The 18,765-nt window shown below is 58.8% G+C and overlaps 2 protein-coding genes across 6 annotated transcripts in view; one reads left to right on the top strand and one right to left on the bottom strand.

The window, feature by feature from the left end:
• NFYC (nuclear transcription factor Y subunit gamma) overlaps positions 1–6,674 on the bottom strand; it is a 32,322-nt gene extending 25,648 nt beyond the window's left edge. For 2 of the 4 annotated variants that reach the window (XM_048326990.1, XM_048326991.1), the window contains exon 1: positions 1,642–1,766. The gene's annotated coding sequence lies outside the window, so the exon portion shown is untranslated. Of the gene's footprint in view, positions 1–1,641; positions 1,767–6,587 lie in introns of those variants that run through there. The other 2 variants (XM_048326989.1, XM_048326988.1) reach the window with 2 other exon arrangements.
• A 5,819-nt stretch (positions 6,675–12,493) lies between these two features.
• Positions 12,494–18,765, top strand: part of RIMS3 (regulating synaptic membrane exocytosis 3) — a 25,902-nt gene continuing 19,630 nt past the window's right edge. Inside the window, exon 1 of one of the 2 annotated variants that reach the window (XM_048326995.1) lies at positions 12,494–12,780. The gene's annotated coding sequence lies outside the window, so the exon portion shown is untranslated. Of the gene's footprint in view, positions 12,781–13,945; positions 13,974–18,765 lie in introns of those variants that run through there. The other variant, XM_048326996.1, reaches the window with a different exon arrangement.

The raw sequence follows: 18,765 nt of genomic DNA, 5'->3' as shown, positions 1-18,765 counted from the left end.
AAAAAAATCCCTGGAGATCTCTGGAGCAGAGGGGACACCCAAACTTCACTCCTTAAAATGGGACCTTCCTACCCCTCCAATTCTGGGAGAAGGGGAAAAAAAACCCCCTCAGGAACTGGAATAATTTGTTAATAAATCCATTTCCAGATTTCCCAGGCTCTTCCTGCTGCTCTTGACCTAGAAAGATCAAGCAGCACCTACTCTTCCCCAACCTCCTGCAAGCTGAAGCAATAAAAATTTGCCAAATATTGGGTGTAACCAAGATCTCTGCAGGATTTTTCTTCTCATTTATAGGAGCTGCAGATTGCCCTCGTGTCCTGCCAACACTAAAAAGCTGGATATACCCTAATTTCAAGGGAAATTATATTTAAATATCTCATTTTTTGCTCCACGATGCTGACAATGGCCTTCATCCTCACAGCAAATCTCCCAATGCTGGCCCACAGCCTGCTCCAGAAGTTCTTCTAACATTCCTTAATTATTAAGAGGTGCCTTTTGGGGATGTTTCTCCTCCTGCTCCCTCCTCACACCAAAACTGTGACAACGCCAAGAAGTTGAAGAACCCCAAGACAAAGCGACGGGAGGCTTCATTTTTAATTAAAACACCCCAAATAACACCGGGAACGAAGCTCAAACCCAAGGAAATCCTGACAGGAGGCAAAGCTCAGGTTCAAGGGCCTGGACCCGTGTTCCACAACCCTTACAAGAAGAACTCGTACAATCTAATTATCCTTAATTTTCCAACACAGCGCTTTTAAGGTCAACAATCAGCGATCAGAAAAGGGGGGGAAAAATGATGTTTTTTCACCCTGACAGAGAAAGGACGGGGAAAAGCATCTCGGAGGAGCAGGAATCTCCGCGATGTGCTCGCCGAAACCCAACTTTCATTCTAATCTCCCAACTATTCCCCGTGTCCTTGATGCCCTCGGCCACCGCGAGCAGCTCCATTTTTCCCCCCCCTTTTTTTCTCTTCTCTCTTTCTCTCTCTCCTTTTTTTTTTTTTTTTTTTTTTTTTTCGGTCCAAAGTGCCGCAAACAAACTTTGTCCTTCAGAGTGGCGGCTCGGAGCGCTGGGATTTCAAGGTCACTCGTGCAGGCCCCGCTCCAAGTTGGGCTGCGGCGGCGGAGCGCGGCCGGCCGGGGCTCGGGGGGCCCCGCGGAGCCCTCAGCCCCCGCCGGGCCGCCAACCCCTGCTGCCCCCGCTCCCCCCGCGGCTCCCGTGACCTTCGGCGCTGAGTTCCCGAGAAAACCGACAACAAAGGGCTGCCAGCACACGCCGGGAGTTTGGGGGTGTCGCGGCTCCGCTGTCTCCCCTCCCGGCCCCGCGGGGCGCATCGCGGCCAGGCCGAGGGCACCGGGGGAGCTCCCGCCGTGCTCGGGGCACCCCGGGGTGGGGGGCGCCGCTGCTTTGTCCACCCCATCACTGCCCTCACGCCGTTACCGGCGCTGGGGGTGGCTCGGCGGGGAGCCCCGGGTAGCACCGGGGGTTCAACCCCAAACCCCAAGGCGAGCACCTCCCGGCGCGCTACCTCCCTCCCACTCCGCACCGGGACACACGAGCATCCCCCGCCGCCGCGGCCTGTCCCCGGCGCCCGGGCCGCCCTCCCCCGCCGCCACCGCAGCAGCAGCGCCCCGGACTCACCGCCGGCCGTGCCCGCGGCCGGGGGTTCCCCGCCATGGCTTTGTCTTTGAGTGACCCCGGGAGCCGCGAGGGCCCCCCCGGGCCGAGCCGTGCCCGCGGCCCCTTTAACGGCGGCGGCCCCGCGCGCCCCGCTGCGCGCGCCCGGCCCGCCCCGCGCCCGCGCCCATTGGCTGCGCGCCCCGCGGCCGCGCTCTCCCATTGGCTGCGCGCCCCGCGGCCCCGCGCTCCCATTGGTCGGCGCCGCGGCGCAGCCTCGCCGGCCGCTTCCTGCTTTAAAGTTACCTTGAGCGGCGGCCGCAGGGGTCAGGCAAGCCCCGCCCACCAGCCCCGCCCCGATTGGCCGCCTCGCCTCCTATTCAAACGCCTGAGGAGGCTGGCGGGAGCGGCCGCTGATTGGTCCGCGCGCCTGTCAATCACGGCGGTTCCCGCCACACCTTCCCGGCGGGGCGCGGGGCCGCACGTGCGCGCGGCGCGGCGGGAGCGCGCGCGGCGGGATCCCGGAATTCCAGAATTTTTGGGACCTTTGGAGATCACCCAGTCCAAGCCCACTGCCAAGGCAGGGTCACCTGCAGCAGGTGACACAGGGACACCTGTGTCCAGCCTCCGGAGAGGCAGCGTTCCAGGGCTCCGCCACCCTCGTGGAATGAAGTTCTTCCTCAGGGTGAGGTGGAACTCGTTGTATTTTAATTTATGGCCACTGCTCCTCGTCCCGTCCCTGAACAGAGCCTGGCACTATCCTCTGACACCCCTTGGGGACATTTTATGGATTCACGGGATCCCCTCTCAGCCTTGCCTTCTCCAGGCCCAGCTCCCGCTGTCTCTCCTCATGAGGGAGATGCTCCAGACCCCAAACCACCTCTGTGGCCTCTGCCCGACCCTCTCCAGCAGCTCCTTGCCTTGTCCTGAGTATCCCAGAACTGGACACCCTGCTGGCCACAGTCCTAGTGGGAACAGGCACATTCCCTGTGGGCCATTATCCCTGAGATCCACCAGGACCAGGGACCTGGATCCCACAGCCCTCCCACGTGTCCCCACAGACCAACAAACAACCCATAGGATGAGGAAAAAGAAAACGGACAGGCGGCTTTTCCAACTGCCTGGCACAGCCCCCGAGCCCTGGGCAGGATGGATCCCACCAAAATTCCCGGCAGGAAGCGCAGGTGGAGAGTTCACCTCCATCACCAATCACTGCCCGTCAGTTTTAACCCCCCAGCCTCACTTTGCCCCCTCCAGCACCACTTTGGGAGCCCTTGGATAGGATGGGAACTTTGGGAATGCTGTGGTTAAAGAACGGGAATGGCCACAATAAAAAAGTTGTCGAAACCAGGTGGTATTTTAACCTCTGAACACACAAATCCCACACCCCACAATCCATCCCCCGATGGATTTCGAGCTGCAATTCCAAGATAAAATTTCCTGCTTGGAAATAACGTGCTGACAGGATTATCCAGCGGGAAAAAATATTAGGAAGCATAGCCAAGGCTTGACTAGCCCGGCAGATTAAATCAGTTTGAATCAGATAAGGAGGAGAAATTAATTTAAAAACAGATCTTCCTGGTGATTTGGGGAATAGAATTGGTTAAAACATGGCCTTAAAAATAAATAAATACACTGTGTTCTCTTCCTGTGGCATTCCTGAGATAAAAACCAGAGCCTGGAAGCTGCGGAATTCTGACTATTGGAGGCATGTGAGGTACTTTGGGTGGTATGAAAAACAAAGCCGGCACCTTTCCTTCGGAGCAGAGGAATGCCTTGCTGGAATTCTGCGATTCCGGAATTCCAAGGGGTTCTGACTGACCAAACGCGTTCCCTTGTGCCTTGTCACATCCCAAGGGAGCTAGAGCTGCTCTCCTGTGCTTGGGAATGATGGGAAGAGCCACAGGAATGACCTACAGGAACAGCTGATGCTCACAGGGTGTTTAATAATTCCTCATGACAATGAAAACTGGTTCATTTTGGGAAGCCCTGCAGTAAAGGGTTGATTTGTGGAAAAAACCCCACTAAATTAATTTGGGAAGCCCTAAAGGGTTTATTTCGATCATTGCAGCTGTTCTTGCTCTGAAATCACAGAGGGTTTAGATGGGATATTGGGAAGGAGTTCTTTCCTGGGAGGGTGGGGAGGGGATGGAATGGAATTCCCAGAGAAGCTGTGGCTGTCCCTGGATCCCTGGAAGTGCCCAAGCCCAGGTTGGAGGGGCTTGGAGCAACCTGGGATAGTGGGAGCTGTCCCTGCCTGTGGAATTGGGTGGGACTGGATGGGCTTTAAGGTCCCTCCCAACCCAAACCATTCCATGAAGTACAAAGTTACTGGGAAAACACCGGGAGAAGGGAACATTCTGAACCCTGCAACTGTCACCTGCCTCTCTGAGGCACTTCTAGGAATCCCTCGCTACCCGTGATTCCCGTGTGGCAGGAGAATGGGCTTGAACAAACAGGATTTATCTTGATTGAGCACAAAATAACGAGGGACAGACTGGCCAGGCAGGAAAAATGACCGGCTCAAGGTCACTGGCCAAGCGCAGCCACCGGAGAACCGGCGGGATCACACCTATTCCTGCTTGGAATGAGCTGCTCAGTGCTGCCAGGGCTCCTGCTGGATCACAGGATCATGGAATATCCTGAGCTGGAAGGATCCACAGGGATCCTGTGATCATCCCAGCTCCTGGCCCTGCACAGACACCCCACCAATCCCACCCTGGGCATCCCTCAGAGGAAAAGGACCTCAGGGTCCTTTTCCTGATATCCAAGCTGGCCTTGGACACTTCCAGGAATCCAGGGTCAGCTCTCTGGGAAAGCTCTTCCCTCATTCCTTGCTGTGTGGGGTTGGTTTTTTGGGAAGGGGTGTCTCCCTCAGAGCTGTGTCCGTGAGCCTCCTCATTGGGATTCTCCTGCAGGAGCATCTCCCAGCCTGGATTTGGGATGGCTCAGCTCATCCCAGCACACCTGGAATATCCTGAGCTGGAAGGATCCACAAGGATCATCCAGTCCAGCCCCACCCTGGGCATCCCTGGCAGCTCTGTCCAAACATTCCTGGAGCTCTGGCAGCCTTGGGAATGTTCCCATTCCCTGGGGAGCCTGGGCAGTGCCCCAGCACCCTCTGGAGGAAGAACCTTTCCCTAAATCCAACCTGAATCCCCCCTGGCCCAGCTCCAGCCTTTCCCTGGGGTCCTGTTCCTGGTTATGCCAGAGCCAGGTGTGCCATTGTTGTCACCACGATGCCCAACAGCACCTGGGCCCAGGTGAGCTGAGGCTGTCACAGAGCACGAGGACAAAGAGAGCCAGCAGGAACAGCCCAGTCCAAAACCAGAACCTCACTTAAGGAAAAACCTAAGGAAAGGCACAGGATGTTGCCCAGGAAGTTTGACGGCCCAGGAGATCTGGTTTGTAGGGCTGGAGGAAAAGGTAACGAGCTCATGGGCTTTGAATTGTCCATGCTCAGACAGCAATGGTGACAGGGATGGTTTCTTCCCAAATACATGGAAAACATTCCACTCACCAACACAAATGGCTCAGAATGACTCTGAAGAGTCCCATTCCAGAAGCAGCCAGTGCTATTGTTCCTTCTTCTGTGAGCAACCTGGAATCTGCCAGAACTCCAGGTTCTGGAGGTGGCCCTGGGCCACAGCTCAGCCACCCCAAAGCTGTCCTGTCACCCCTCAAACACCTGCACAAGGAACCCACCTGAAGGAAATCCCACCCAGCCCTAAAGAATTCCCGGTTATCCAGGCCACACCCACACTGCTGGCAGTGCATTGTGATTTATCAGGTACCTGGGGGCATTGCTTTAATTCCCTCAGATGGGGAGAAAGCAGGATTCAGGGAGACCAAAGGTGTTCTCACAGCTCTTGCTGCTTTTTGAGCACAGATTAAACAACCCCTAAAATAATACCAGAAACCCACGGCTACCCTGCCGTAGTCCTGCCCCTCTTCCTGCCAAATGTGCGAGCCTGAAGCTTCTCAAGGCTTGGATGGCAAAAATCCCACAGACTGGTAAAACTGAATCATAGAATCATGGAATGACACAACGGTAAGGGTTGGAAGGGATCTTAAAGTATCATCCAGCGCCACCCCCTGCCATGAGCAGGGACACCTTCCACTATCCCAGGTTGCTCCAAGCCCTGTCCAACCTGGCCTTGGACACTTCCAGGGATGGGGCAGCCACAGCTTCTCTGGGCAATCCCTTCCAGCCCCTCTCCACCCTCACAGGGAGGAATTTCTTCCGAAAATCAAATCTAAACCTAAACACGCGAGCTCCTCTCTACCCCGTCCCACTCCTTTCTCAGACAAGTCAGGATCACAACCTGTCTTGGAATCACAGAACCACGAATGGTTTAGGTGAAAGAGACATTAAAGCTCATCCCACTCCACCCCTGCCATGAGCAGGGACACTTTCCACTAGACCACGTTGCTCAAGGTCTTATCCAGCCTGGCCTTGAACACTTCCAGGGATGAAACACTACAGTACATCCCGTGTGGCGGCACAGCAGATCCCACCCGCCGCCAGCCCGGGAAAGCACCGGGAGGCCTCACCGCGCCGGCAGTGAGGCAGCGCGTTCCCCGGGCGCTGCCAGCCCCGAATCCCGGGTCTCAGGTCGGGGGTCTCAGCCCGGGGGTCCCAGCCCGGGGGTCTCGGGCTCCGCCAGCCCCGGGCCCGCCCCGACTCCGCCGCCGCCCCCCCCACCCCGCGCCCGCGCGGGACAACGGTCCGCTCGCTGTCCTCTCCCCGGTCCGCGCCTCGCCAGCCAATCAGCGCCCGCCTCTCCGCGCCCGCCTCCCCCGCGCGGGCCAATCAGCGCGCGCGCCGCGGCCCGGCCAATCGCAGCGCAGCCGTTGGTGCGGGGGGGCCGCACCGACCCCTCGGGCCGCCCCCGCCCCGCGCCCCCTCACGGGCCGCCGCCGCCGCCGCCGCCGCCGCCTCCCCCCCGCCGCGCTCCCCACGCACTCACCGGGGCGGCCGGCACCGCGACCTCCGCCTGCTCCGCCCGGTGCCCGCGCTGCCTCCGGCGCGGCCGGCGGGAGGCGGGGGGGAAGGGGGGCGGCCGGAGCGGAGTGAGCGCCGAGCGGCCGAGAAACAAGATGGCGGCGGGGCCGTGAGGCGGCGGGGCGGAGGCTCCGCCCTTTTTTGTCCCCCCCTCCCCTCCCCGGGCTGGGCCGCGGCGGCGCGCGCGGGCGCGTGACCCGGCGGGGATCTCGCGAGATTTGCCCGGGGGGCGGAAGTGGGCGGGGCTGACGGCGGGCGGAGGGACCGGGATGGGCCGGGATGGATCGGGACAAACCGGGACAAACCGGGACAAACCGGGAGGGAGCTCGGTGGCCGCCGTGCCTTGAGGGGCAGCCAGACCCTTGCTCTGGTACTGATCTGCCCTGTTCTAACCTCCCGCGGGTCCAAGGCGTTAGGCCTGGTGTGGGCAGCCTTCCAGTGTTTTTCCTGCTTTATTAAAAAAAAAGCAGGAATGCTGGGATGTTTTCCAAGCTTGTTTGCTTCTCTGTGGAGTATCCTTGCGATAAATTGGGTGGTAGATAAATCCATTAGAGATGTTGGATAAAGATGCTTTGGGTATGATGAGTTGCAGTGATTTGGCATTTTCTGGGAATTTTTTAATAGGAGTTCGTTTGGAATGGAATTTAAATACATCCAGAGTTCCTGAGCTGACTCACTCTCAGAGTCCCATTATGTAGCTCAACTATATCTGCCCACAAAAGAAGAACAAGAACTGTTTTACATATCTGGGAGACCACAGAGTTCTGATTGTTCACAGTGCGGGAGAAAAATGTTCCCGAAATCAACTTAAATAGATAAAGGAATTAAAGATCCTTTTTCTCTCTGAGTGGAGACTCGAGGCAGCTGACAATCAGAACAAAACCCAAAACCAACCACACAGGGAGGGGAAGCAAAGGAGATTTTTCTGTGGGCCAGGGGAAGACTTAACACCTGCAGAAGGTGGAAATTCCCCTCGAATCCATCAGTTCTGGAAGGACATCCAGTGGGAATGATGAGCAAAATTAATGAGGGGATCTGTATTTTTCATGGGAAGTGGATTTTTATTCCTTTCAAGCTTCTCCTCGAAGCCACAGAGGGCTGGAGCTGCTGCCTCCTCGTCTGGGAACTGCCACCTCCTTTCCCACAGGGATCCCATCCCAAAGATCCTCCAGGACCCTGCTGGTGGAGTGATCCCTTCCCTCTGTGCCAGCTCCACCCTGTGGATCCCCACAATTCCATGGAGGAACCCGAGGACTTCACTCCCAGCCCTGGATGGATGTGACAGCACGTTGTTACCCATGGTAGGAGTCTCAGGGATCTCTGGAATTCTTCCTTAACGGATTAATTATATCAATTAGCAGTAAAAAAGCAATATTCTATTCGATTTTTTTGTTTGTTTTTAATGCATTTCCAACAGAATTTTGCTGCCTTTCTGCAGCTCCACTGCACCAGGATATCCCTGGCAGTGCCATCCCAGGGATCATCCAGGGACACTTCCAGCCTGCCTGAGCTGCTCCCTCAGCACAGGAGGATTTTTCTCCTGCCATCCTGGACCCGGCTCAATCCAAAGTCTGTGCCCTGCTCCTGCCAGCTCTCCCAATTCCCAGCCACTGCTTCCCTCACTCCAGGACATGGCAACACTGAGGGGTGACTCACGCTGCCTCAGGATTTTTCCCATGAAAAATTCCCATGAAAAAATTCCCTTTTCCTTAGGAATGACTGCATTTTTGCCTCCTCATTGTCCTTCTGGTGCCCCAATTTGCAGCCTGGCAGGTTTCTCTTTCTTTTTTTTTTTTTTTTAATAGAGTTTTTAATATCATTGTTCAGGATATAAAAATAAATCCCTTGAAATATTGTTTGGGATGAGAAAGGAAAGTCGGATCCCACGGGGCTGCTGCGCTTCCAGTCACCCTTCCCAAAATTGGTGGCTGGCTCTGCCCTGCCAGAGGACAAAATCCCATTCCCTGCAGGCACAGGGATTTGGGATCTGTGCTTTCTGTGGAAGAAATGTAGGAAATGGGACAAATTTCTGTGTCCTCCGTGGGTTGGGAGCTCGGCTGCCCCGGAGGCTCCGTGCTGGCACTGGAGTGGGAAATGTCTTGCAGCAAATTCCTGCAGTTTTATTGGAAGTCTTGCGACTGAGGGCACTTGCAAGGCAGCCAAGAGAAATAAAAGTCGGGATCACGGAGTGGTTTGGGTTGGAAGGACATTAAGGATCATCCAGTTCCATCCCTGCTTCCCACTATCCCAGCTTGCTCCAACCTGGAATTGAACACTTCCAAGGATGGAAGCTCCCAAGCTGCTCTGGGAAATCCATTCCCCACCCTCATGGCTGCTCCACTTTGGGGTTAGTTTTTCTTTAATTCCTGAATTTTTGAGCCATTTCCTTCTGTTTCAGCAGCTAGGCCGACAATCCATCCCCACAATTCCCTGGAAAACGCCTCATTTATTAATTAATTACCCTGCACCGATGCTGCTGCCAGGCCCAGCTGTCTGAGCACCCAGCTTGGATCCAGGGATTTCTGGACAATCCCCCTCTTGCTCCTCCTCCTCCTCCTCCTCCTCCTCCTCCCCCCGGATCCTTTTGTGCAGCTCCCTTTCCTCCCCACCTGCTCCCTTCTCCACCAGCAATGGATCCATTGTCTGGAGCCGCTCAGCTTTTCCCACAGGGATTGCAGCTCCCTGTCAGCCTGCCCGGAACGTGGAGGAGCCAAGGAAAACAAGAAACAGGGGGGTGGAAAAAAAAAGGGAAGGAGAAAGTGCTTTTCCACTCGGAATTCGGGGGTGCCTCGGGGAGTTTGGACTCGTCCAGCACCTTCCACCTGCTCATCCCATCCCTCCCACGCTTCCCACTGCACCCCAGGCCTGGATTTGGGAGCCACGGATTCGTTTGGCACCAAGGAAAATCAGCTCAGAGCAGCCTGGCCCTTCCCAGCTCAGCCCCCGCCATCCCCTGGGATTCCCATTCCAGCAGGACTCTGGATTTATCCCAAACAAGCTGTTGCTTTGGGGCAATAATCCACAGGCACGGGAAAACCTGGATATAAATTCTTCCTGGACATGGACACGCTGCCTTTGTGGATCTGCAGGAAAAAGGGGCCATTTAGGGCCAGATTTTAGGGCCTGACCCTTTGTGCCACATTCCTAGCTGGTGCCTCTCCTAGCTGGGATGATCCATATGATATTTAAGGATATTTAAGGATATTTAAGGATATTTAGGAATATATCTATGCCTGGACACTGATTTTTGAAACCTTCTGCTTTGAAAATAAACCCCAGGAAGATAATTTGACCTTTGGGTGTTGCCAAAGGATTCTTTGGGAGCCCAAAATTCCCGAGGGATGATCCAGGGTCAACCCTGGGCTTGTGGGTCCCCTTTTGTGCTCAGGTCTGAACCTGTCCCAGGAAATTTTACCTTTCCTGATCCACATGGGAACTCCCAAAGGAATCCTGCTCTCCTCCATTTTCCCAGCCCTCCTTTTCCAAGGAGGAGCCGCCAGAAACCAGGAAAACCCCCCAAAACTTTAGGATCAGCACTGGGAGCGGGGGTGCTCAGCCTGGCGCTCACTGGGAAGCCCCATTCCCAATATTCCCACATTTTGCTGGCAGTGGGCAGAGGATTTCCCAGGAAAGCACCTCCTGCCCAGTTCAGCCCCCTGGCTGTCCCAGTATCCCACTGATGAGCGCGGAGATTTTCCAGCGTCTCCACACGGCTCCTGCTCCTGCCAGAAGTGGGACACGGCCCCCAGCAGGGAGCAGGGAAGGAGCTGACGCAGCTTTGGCACTTCCAGAGGGGCCGGGAATCATCCCACACCCAGGGCAGGGACTGGCACCTTCCCAGGGCAGGGTTATTCCAGGGAATACCCACTGGGATTCCCAATCCTGCCATAAAACAGCCCCTCTCCATAAGCCTTCTCCAAGTGCAGCTTCTCCTTCCCTGAATGCAGCTCCAGGGCCTCCAGGACAGCCCCAGGACCACCCTGGGAAGCTCCAGGATGCCCCAGAGCAGCTCCAGGATCACCCTAGGAAGCCTCCAAATCCCCTGGGAAGCTCCAGGACCCTTCTGGGAATCCCCAAAGTCCCTTGGGACAGCTCCAAGACCCTCCTGGGCAGCTCCAGAACTCACCTGGGAAGCCCCAAAGTCCTCTGGAAAACTCCAGGATATCCCAGAGCAGCTCCAGGATCCTCTTGGGAAGCATTAGTCCTCTGGGAAGTTCCAGGACCCTCCTGGGAAGCCCCAAAATGCCCTGGAGAAGCTTCAGGATACCCCAGGACAGCTGCAGGACCCTCCTGGGAATCCCCACAGTCCCAGGGGCAACCCCAGGATGCCCCAGGGCAGCTCCAGGACCCTCCTGGGAAACCCCAAAATCCTCTGGGAAGCTCCAGGATGCTCCAGAGCAGCTCCAGGACTCCCCAGGGGCAGCCCCAGGGCCCCCCAACAGCCCCAGGACATCCCTGGGAAACTCCAGGATGCTCCAGAGCAGCTCCAGGACCTTCTTGGGAAGCTCCAAAATCCTCTGGGAAGCTCCAGGATGCCCCAGAGCAGCTCCAGGGCAGCCCCAGGGCCTCCCAACAGCCCCAGGACATCCCTGGGAAACCCCAGGATGCCCCAGAGCAGCTCCAGGACCTTCCTGGGAAACCCCAAAATCCTCTGGGAAGCTCCAGGATGCTCCAGAGCAGCTCCAGGGCAGCCCCAGGGCCCCCCAACAGCCCCAGGACATCCCTGGGAAACTCCAGGATGCTCCAGAGCAGCTCCAGGACCTTCTTGGGAAGCTCCAAAATCCTCTGGGAAGCTCCAGGATGCCCCAGAGCAGCTCCAGGACCTTCCTGGGAAGCTCCAAAATCCCCTGGGAAGTCCTAGAACCCCCCCAACAGCCCCAGAACCCCGACATTCCCACCCCTTCCCTGTGTCTCCGTTGCCTCCCCCTCTCTCCAGGACCACTCCATGGGCAGTTTCCCACCCTATCCCAGGGAATGGCAGCACGTGGCACCCACGGGGGCTGCAGATCCCGGGCTCACCCTCGCAGGGACACCTCTCCCGGGCTCCCCCACATCCAGAGGGCTCATCCCTATCCACATCCTGCCCGGAGCCCCTGCAGCCGAGCCCCGGGAATCCTCTTAGGGGACTTTTAGCGGGATAATCGCATTGAGCCACCCCCTTGGTGCCGGCACAAACCCAAAAGGGAAAGGGGAAGGTGCCGAGGAGCCGGCAAAGCTGAGCTCCTTAAGGAATTAAGAGACATCGGAGATGGGAGAGCTCTGATGGGATCTCAGGACAAGGCTGAGGCTCGGGGGTTTGTCCATCCAGGGAAGCAATTCCCAGGGGATTGGTGTCACACAGCTTGGAATCTGCAGCACCAAAGCATTCCCAGTGTGAGCTTGGTGATCCCAGAAAAACCAAAGGAAGCGAAAAACTGCCAATGGAACTGAAAACTCCATTGCCATGAAACTTCCTGCCGTCCAAAAGCAGCTGGAAAAAAATCCTTCGGAGAATCCTTTAGGGACATTGTTTTCATTATCTCTTCCCCCAAACAACGTGTTCCCAGGACTAGCACTTCCTCCACAAAGCTGGAAATTTCATGGAATAGCCTTCCCTGCTGGGAGAATTCCGGCTGGTTTTCCAAACTCTTCCTCACCAAGGCCTCTCTGGACAACCTCCCTCCTCCCTGAGTTTGTTTATATGCTTTGAATCCCGTTAGGAAACCATTCCCTCCTTCAGCGCTGCTTTATCCAAGTTTCCATATTTAGTTCTTCCAGCTATTCCTATTCCTGAACCAGCTTTCCTGCCGGGACCTGCTGCATCCCAGTTTTTCCCTCCAGCAGCTGCCACGGCGGGGGGGAATTATCCCACATCCTCCCTTCCCTGATGGATGCTTGTACCCACTGACCCACCCCGATCCCAAATCGCTCCCCAGGCCCTAATCCCGCGATTGGGAACGCAGCGAGGGCCGGGTGCCGGTGCTGTCCATGGGATGGGGAGCTGGGAATTGTGAGGCTGGCGGGATTTTAGGGAGGGACAGAGTTAAGGAAGGTTTCCTCGTGGCACGTGGCTCCATGTCAGCCGGCAGAGGCAACGCAGGGAAAGCGCCGGAGGAATTCACTGGGAGCAGGGAGACGCTGCTTAGAGGGAAATCGGTGTTTGGATCCCGGCAGCCAAGGTGAGTCCAAGGGCAGCGCTGGAATCGCCGCCTCTCCGCCCAAATTCCTCCTTCGCCGGGATCCAGGGCTCCGGGGGTGTCCCCATTGTGTCCCTGTCCCCCTGGGTGTTCCAGCGGGATCGGGGCCGGGAGGGTTGTGCATTCCCAAATCCCAGGCTGAGCAGGATCGGCTCCAGCTCAGCCCGGAGGCTCCCGAGGTGCCGGGGTCTGGCTGGGGACTCTTGGGGTCCAAGTGGGGACAGCAGGGAGGTGGCAGCTGCTCTTGGGGTCCAGCTGGGACAGAAGGGGCAGGTGGCAGCTCCAGAGTCCAACTGGTGGCTGGAGGGTCCAGCTGGAGGATCTTGAGCTCCAACTGGGGGGTGTGGGTTTGGTTGGGGGCTTTGAGGTTCGTTTGATGGGTGTAGGGCCCAGTTGTTGGGTGTAGGGTCCAACTGGAGGCTCTCAGGGTCCCGTTGATGGGTGTAGGATCCAGCTGGAGGCTCTCAGGGTCCCGTTGATGGGTGTAGGATCCAGCTGGAGGCTCTCAGGGTCCTGGTGATGGGTGTAGGATCCAGCTGGAGGCTCTCAGGGTCCCGTTGATGGGTGTAGGATCCAGCTGGAGGCTCTTGGGGTTCGGTTAATGGGTGTAGAGTCCAGCTGATGGGTATAGGGTGCAGTTGGAGGCTCTTGGGGTTCAATTGCTGGCTGTAGGCTCCGGTTGAAGGGTACAGCCTCTGTCTTGCACCTCTTGGGGTTCAATTGCTGGGTGTAGGATCCAGCTGGTGGTTCCTGAGCTCTGTTTAATGGCTCCAAACTCCAGTTGAAGGCTGTAGGGTCCAGCTGGAGGCTTTTGGGGTCCAGCTGCTGGCTGCAGGTTCCAGTTGAAGGCTGTAGGGTCCAACTGGAGGCTGCTGGGGACCGGCTGCTCCTTCCATCATCTCTTCGGATCCACCTGATGGCTGCACGGTCCTGCCACCGCCCTTTGGGGTCCGGCCGCCACCTCCCTTCGCGCTGCTCCCGGGCCGGTCCCTCGGGGGGTGCCGGTCCCTCGGGGGCTGCCGGTCCCTCAGGGGGTGCCGGTCCCTCTCCGCTCCGCCCGGGCCGTCGGGGCCGGGCCCGGGGCTCCCCCGCCCGCCGCTCCCAGCAGCCCGCCGGGAACGGGGGAGGAGCGGGCACGGGCGGCGGCGGCGGCGGCGGCGGCGGCGGCGGCAGCGGTGAGTGCCCGCGGGGTGCGGCGCTCCGGGCGCCCGGGACAGCGGCGACAGCCCCGGGCCCCGCGGCCACCGGGCCGAGCGGGGCCGCACCTGCCCCGGAGCATCCCCGGCCGCCGGCGGGGGAGCGGGGGAGGTGGATTTTGGGGATGCCCGGTACAGCTGCGGTACCGGGGAGCAGCGGGATGCGCGCTCCGGGAGCCACGGGAGGGGGGATGGAGGGAGAGGAGGGGTCTCGACCCCCGTGGGGACAACGCCGGGGGTCCCCCCGTACCCGGCGGCTGCCGGCACCCCTAAATCACCCCCCAGGCTCTGAGCTGGGATGCGAACCCCTCAAAATCAGCGCTGTGCCGAAAACGGGGGAGCTACGGCCGCGCTCCCCCCGTTCCCGAGGGCTCCCGGGGCCGCTTTCCCGGAGCCTTTCCCGGTGCGGGGCGGGCAGCTCTTCCCGGCCGGCGGCTCGGCACCGGGAGCGCCTTCCCGTGCCATCCATCATCCCGCTGAAAGCCCGTTGACGTCAACCCCGTCCCGTGCACGGCGGTCCCAGCACCGGGAAAACCGGGATGGACCGGGAAAAGCAGGGAGGGTCCTGGGGAGGGTCTGCCCCAGGGCATCGCACGGGGCTCTCCTCGTCCTGGGCTTCCCGGCGTCTCCAGCCTGGGATTCGTACGTGGATTTGCTTCTTCCTCGATCCAGAGCCTCTCCCGCCCTCTGTGGGGTTTGGGGCAGGTGCTGTGGTCGGTTCTGGAGGGAAAATTAAGGAGTGGGTGAGGAAGGGTGAGAGGATGCCCTGGGACGGGCAGAGCTCCTGTGCTGCTCCCTCGTGCCGCAACCACGGGGACAAGAAGTGGGGACAGCCCGAGGGCAGCATGGGCATCACCCTGGCACCCCAACGGGCACGGGCCTGGCTGCTCACAGGGTCGCCTCTGTGCCCCCAAATGGTGCCCAGGGCCACATGTGGGAGCTGGCATTAAGCTGCAGGATGGCTCCCATGGCAGGTGATGGGTATGATGGGCTCTGTGGTGGTCAGTGCCCACCCCCAGGGGTCTGACGGGCTCTGAAGTGGTCAGTGTCCACTTTCAGGGGTCCAGGACCCATGGCAAGGGGGCTTCTGAGGCTGAACGCCATCCCTGGGTGCCCAGGGAACATCCCGGGGGCTGCGCTGCCTGTCTCGATTGTGCGCTGGGAGTGGGAGGCTGCGGATCCTGTGGGATCACGGGATGGGCTTCACTTGCAGCCCAAATCCAGGGCTTTGCTGCCAGCCACGGGAGCCTGGGATCATTTTTCCACCGTAGGACAAGGGACCACCTGCCCAAACCAGCCCTGGCTGCTCCCAAACCAGCCCTGCCTGATCCCCCTGGCTGCTCCCAAACCAGCCCTGCCTGATCCCCCTGGCTGCTCCCAAACCAGCCCTGGCTGCTCCCAAACCAGCCCTGCCTGATCCCCCTGGCTGCTCCCACACCAGCCCTGGCTGCTCCCAAACCAGCCCTGCCTGATCCCCCTGGCTGCTCCCAAACCAGCCCTGCCTGATCCCCCTGGCTGCTCCCAAACCAGCCCTGGCTGCTCCCAAACCAGTCCTGGTTTCATCCTCCTGCTTCTCCCAAACCAGCCCTGCCTGATCCCTGGCTGCTCCTCAGCTCTCCCCTCCAGCCCCAGCTCTCCCTGGGCCCGTTTCTTCCCGCACCAACACCTCCCCAAGGCCACTCCTGCTGTGCTCACACCTCTCTCCCGCTGTTCCATCTCCAACATCCCTTTGTGAGGCCGAACTCCTGCCACCTCCCACATTCCCAGCGCTCCAGCTTTGTCCCCATTCCAGCCTTTGTGGGACAGGGACAGAGGGTGACATTGCAGCATCTTGAGCTGCTTGGCCCCAAATCCAGGGGTGAATCCCCCTCATTCCATCCCCCTGGAGCTGCTGCCATCCCTAGAGCTCAGCTCTCAATAGGCTCCCGCTGCAGCGCAGCCCTTCAGGAAGCACCACACGGATACAAGATGCAGTTTAAGGTGGTGAAAATCCCTAATTTTCCTGCTTATTAAATCCCGAGCCGTGTGGCAGCAGCTCTTGGCATCCCTGTCAAGGCGCTTCAAATGTTTTGTCACCGCATCTCCGAGAGCAGGGAGAGAGCCTCGGTCGGGAATTACTGGGAAGGGATTGACAGCTCCGCTCCTCCCGCTGCCTGCCGGGCTCAGGAGCTGCTTCCCTGCCCTGGGATGCTCTGCTGGGAGCCTCTCCAGGCTCCTCATCCTCCCCACGGACAGAGAGACTCCTGGAGATGGAGGTTTCACCCTGGAAATCGGGAATTGTGCAGATTTTAGCTGTTGGCTTGTGAAGCAACACCAGAGCTTTTGGCCTCATCTTCTTCCCACAAGTTTTCCAGGGAGCAGCACCTTGCTGGGATCATCCTGTGTCCCTTCCTCCCATCCTCCTGCTCTTCCAGGGATGCAGGAGCCGGTGCCAGCCCTGGTGAGATGCCCCAGCTCCCCGTGCCAGAGCGAGGGGTGTTTGCCGCAGGCTCTGCCCCCTCTTGGCATCGCTCCGGCTCCCAGAACTCTTCCCAAGTTTTCTGCTGATCCCTGAAGAAGCTCGGGAAGAATTGTGCAGCCTTAGCAATTAAAAAAGCAACTTTTTCTGCAAACAAAACTGCTCGCCCCCGACTCCTGCTGGGCTCAGGAGCCAGCTGGGACCTGCGGGATGGATGCGGCCGGGCAGGGAATGTCAGATCCAGCCAGGCTCCTGGCACATCCCTCTGCTGGACGTGGATTTGGGGGTGTGGGTGGGTTTGGTGACCCATCCTGGAGCTGGTGGCTCATCCCTGGAGACCCCAGGAGCACTGGGCAGGTGCCAGCGGCCAAGGGTGGAATTTGGTCAGCGCTTTGGAACCTGAGGGATTTCGGGCTACGGAGCCCCTGGAAGGCTCCAGCGTGGAATGGGGAGGACAAGGGGGATCTGCGGGGTGCTGGTGGAAGGAAAGCAGATGTTCCCTGCTGATAGGAGCAGCAGAAAGCTGGAGCTGAGAGCAGCCCTTCCCCTGGAGGAAGCAGCTCCATGAAATATTGATGGGATTCACACACAGCAGCCGAGCCGAGCGCGCTGCATTGCAGAGCTCGGAGCCGAGCAGCCGGAAAGGCAGCGGCAGCCGGGAATGGGAAAAGCTCCTCTCCCATTCCCTCCGTGCCGGGGCAGATCAGCCCCGGCCCTGGCATGGCCGTTCCAACCCTCGGTGCCACCGGGAGAAGGGTTGGGATCTGAGCGGGGTGACCCTGTTCCAAACCCATCCCAACGCCGGTTTCTTGCATCCCCATGGAGCTGTCCCAGTTTTTGGGGCCACGCGGCTGCAGCGTCCCACTGGCCACAGTGGCTGCTTGGTGCCGGCTCCTGCGTGTCCCCAGCGAGGTCCTGCTCCGTTCCCAGCTGCCCACAACCAGCGCCGAAGTGCCAGCAGGGCCGATGATCCATGCTCTGTCCTGGGATTATCTCCAGGATGAGTTGGACCATCGGGAATGCCCGCTGCTTGCCGCAGTGTCCCCGTGGCTCTGGTGGCCAGTTGGGCTCGGCGGGCGCTGGCCGTCCCCCAGCCTGGCCCTGCCGGGTGGCTTTTGCTCCTCGGATTCCTTGATGTTGCCAAGGAAACGCTGGGATTCAGCACGGATCTGATTTAACCGGGCGCAGACGTCACGCAGGGACACGGGGGACAGGGCCGGCGTGGTCAGGACGCTGCCTCCGGTGTCCTGCAGCCCCGAATCAGCCCACCGGAGAGGGCTCGGACATGGATGACCTGGAATTCCACACCTGTCCCACCCTCCTGGTGGAAGATGGGCACGAGGTGGGTGCAGGAGAACGCTGTGTCCCACCGGAAGATGTTTGGTTCTCCACCCCGGTGCTGCTGGATGGATCCTTCTGGAGCTGTGGCATCGGGAGATGGACGCATCCTTTGGGAATGGGGATGGAAAGGGAATTGCCACGACTGAGGTGTGTTTGGGCACAGCGGGTTTGAGGAAGATTCCCATGGGACATTCTTCCCGTGCCACTGCTGCCTGGAGACCCCACACAGGGCTGTGGCTCCCAGTCTGGATCCCACTGGTGCTCCCACTCCATCCCCACGTCCAGGAACAAATGGAAGCACTGAGAGCACCTGGAGCAGCCCCAGCTGCCTTCAGGCTGCAGGAATGCCGTCCCACAAGAGCCATTCCCAGGTCTCTGGAAGAGCTGAGCCCTTGGGGACATCCCTGGGCCATGCACTGGTCACTGTCACCAGCATCCCCCGAGCTCTCCACCCACACCACTGCCACCAGCGCTTCCCATCCCGATGGGAAACCAGGCCAGGCTCCCATCCCAGCACCTGCCCTTTGGAAAACCATCCAGACCGGAGCCATCCTGTGGGATTTGCTCCAGGGCCTTCCTCCTCTTCTTCCTCCCAGCCACGGCTTTGCTAAACCTCGCTCATCCAACAGCCAGGCCTTTCTCCAGGGGCTTTTCCTGTGGGATCCCCTGAGCACAGCCCCATCCAAACTTCCCACCTTTTCCAAGAAATGGAGCACATTCGGAGCCATCCTTTAATTTTAAGCCAGTGCAGCAGCAATAACCCTGCACCTGCAGCAAATTCCAGCCAGGACAGAACTTTCCTAACCTGCCAGAGCCAGGAGATGCTGAATTCCAAGACCTGGAGCTCCTCCCAGATTCCCAGCTCACGTGCACCCAATTATCCCCCTTGTTGGGCAATTAAAATTATAGGAGCAGCTGCCTATCAAAGCTGAAGCAATTAATTAGAACTAAATGCTTTTAGGGGAAATAAGC

The sequence above is a fragment of the Corvus hawaiiensis genome, chromosome 23 (assembly GCF_020740725.1).
Source record: "Corvus hawaiiensis isolate bCorHaw1 chromosome 23, bCorHaw1.pri.cur, whole genome shotgun sequence".
Taxonomy (NCBI): domain Eukaryota; kingdom Metazoa; phylum Chordata; class Aves; order Passeriformes; family Corvidae; genus Corvus; species Corvus hawaiiensis.
This window is presented reverse-complemented; position numbering and strand designations above follow the sequence as displayed.